This window comes from Trachemys scripta, chromosome 10 (assembly GCF_013100865.1).
Source record: "Trachemys scripta elegans isolate TJP31775 chromosome 10, CAS_Tse_1.0, whole genome shotgun sequence".
In the NCBI taxonomy this organism is placed as follows: domain Eukaryota; kingdom Metazoa; phylum Chordata; order Testudines; family Emydidae; genus Trachemys; species Trachemys scripta.
Genome location: NC_048307.1, coordinates 54,454,640 through 54,457,276, shown reverse-complemented (window position 1 = coordinate 54,457,276; position 2,637 = coordinate 54,454,640). Strand labels below are relative to the sequence as shown.

The window sequence follows — 2,637 nt, the reverse complement described above, 5'->3', positions numbered from 1 at the left end:
TACTTTTTGTAGGTTAAGAAACATTGTGATTGCCACCCAAGTCTTTCAGAAAGCCTTTGACAAGGTGCCTCACCAAAGGCTCTTAAGCAAAGTAAGCTGTCCTGGGATAAGAGGGAAGATTCTCTCATGGACCAATAACTGGTTAAAAGATAGGAAACAAAGGATAGAAATAAATGGTCAGTTTTCAGAATGGAGAGAAATAAACAGTGGTGTCCACCAGGGATCTGTACGGGACCAGTGCTGTTCAACATATTCATATATGATGGGGGAAAAGTGGTAAACTACAAGGTGGCAAAATTTGCAGATGATATAAAACTACTCAAGATAGTTAAATCCAAATGAGATTATGAAGAGTTACAAAGGGATCTTGCAAAATTGGGTAACAGGGCAAGTAAATGGCAGATGAAATTCAATGTTGATAAATGCAAAGTAATGCAAACTGGAAAACAACCTCAGCTATACAACTAGAATGATGGGGTCTAAATTAGCTGTTACCACTCATAAAAGATCTTGGAGTCATTGTGAATAGCTCTCTGAAAACATCCATTCAGTGTGCAGTGGCAGTCAAAAAAAGTTAACAATATTAGGTACCATTAGGAAAGGGATAGACAATAAGACAGAACATATCATAATGACACTATATAAGGCTCAGGTCGCAGTGGTGGGATTAATCTAAACTAGATTTGTGGTGTTACATGTGACAGACTTCTGGGCTCAAGACTGCAGTGAAAATGTCTCATCCACCATCTTCCAACTCCTATGGTGCAGAATCGACCAATATCAACTTCAGGACTCTGAATGACGATAACATGCAGAGTGTAGATTCATGATCTGAAAGCCAGTTCAGAAAATGTCCTTCCTGCAGAGAATGTGGCAATTATCTTGCAGCACAAATCTGCCTTTTCAAAGGCTAATCTTCCACAAGGTGAAAACCATGAGATGGAGGAGAGAGAAATGTTGGAGGCGAAGTTGAGATCATGGAATATTGTTGGTTCTCTGGCAGCCTGGAGAGTCCCCTCAAATGATGCTTCAGCTCCTGCTCCTTCAGGAGCTTCTCAAAGTAGGGTATCCAGAAGACTGTCGGCACAACAGAAGAATGCCCAGCAATGCAAATGTCGGGCCAGAGTCAAAGCAGAGAGATCACACGGTCACCTCCACCAAAAAGGAAGATGATCCACCAACCAAAAAACAGAAAATATACATCATCAGAGTCCTGCTTGGGGCTTGGGTCCTGCTTGCTCTAGCAGTAGAGAGAAATTTACTGAAGTATTGATGAACAGAGATCACTCCCAGAGCACTGAACTCTCCCCAGCCAGACCCAAAGGCAAGCTGACCATGCCTAAGATGCCAACAATGCTGAAAAAGAAGAATCTTTCTGGCAAGCTAAAGAGCATGGAGGATCGGGAGCTGGAAAAGATGAAGCAATTGCAGCAGGAAACGCAAAAAGAATGAAGAGTCCCTGAAAGCAGCTATTGCTGGCACAGGACAACCTGTGAAGAAAACTACTGGTCAGGTAACAAAGCCAGTTGACTTCCATTTCTCACAGATGAGAGGATTAAAGCCAATGTGGGAATGAATACAAGGAGCTGGATTTCATAGCAACACTGAGAAAATACCCTTCAACTCTGGCACGAGTGGTGAAGAGGCCCACAGTCCCTAAACCTTTCAATCTTTCTTGTGGCAACAAAAGGAAGTTTGAAGAAACTACATCACATTCCCCTTTCTCAGCAGATTGAAAATTTCCAGAAATGCATTCCCTCTCATTACCATTGAGGAGCAGGAGGACTGATGAAAGTCTAATTCCAGTAAAGCCACTGGCGACCAGGCTTACACAGCCCAAAACTCCTCTGCTTCAAACAAAACAGTGTAACTTGCAAGAATGCAGCTGGGTTGGAGGCAGAGGAAATAGAGAAGCTCCAACAATACAAATTCAAAGCTCAGGAGCTTAATCCAAGGATCATAGAGGGTGGACCATAGAGGACAACCTGCAGACAGATGAATGGGGAGCTACCATGTTGCAGAATTGGCAGCAACAGATCAAAGAAGACCTGAAAGGACAGAAAGAGGCAGCATGTTTCAAAGCTAATCCAAATGCCATTGAGCCTTTTGTACCAAAGGAGGATAGCAAGCCAAAAACAGTTCCCAAAAGCTTTGAGCTGGCAACAGAGAGCTAACGAGCATCAAAAGTTCAAAAAGCGACTAGCTGAGCTGGAAACTTTAAAAGAGAAGCTTCGAGAAGAGGCCAGACAGCAGGAGGCAGAGCGGGAGAAGGAAGAACTTGCCAGGCTGAGACAAGAACTGGTACACAAGGCAAACCCAGTTCACAATTACCACAGTCTAGAGGTGAAGCCAAGTGACCAGCCCCTGATCATGCCCAAGTCTTCCAACTTCTTGGACAGATTTTGGTGCTGATGGGCACCAACATGTAGATCTATGTGGGAGCCATCTCCGTGCTCTGGGTGTCCCTAGCTTATGACTGCCAGAAGCTGGATATGAACTACAGGGGATGGATCACTTGATGATTGCCTGTTCTAGTTATTCCCTCTGAAGTGCCTGGCACTGGCCACTGTCAGAAGACAAAGATATTAGGCTAGATGAACCATTGGTCTGATCTAGTTTGGTGATTCTTATGTCTGC

At 43.8% G+C, this 2,637-nt stretch overlaps 1 pseudogene; it reads left to right on the top strand.

The window, feature by feature from the left end:
• Positions 1 to 731: 731 nt before the first annotated feature.
• On the top strand, positions 732 to 2,412 carry LOC117884420 (annotated as a pseudogene).
• The last annotated feature ends 225 nt before the right edge of the window (positions 2,413 to 2,637 follow it).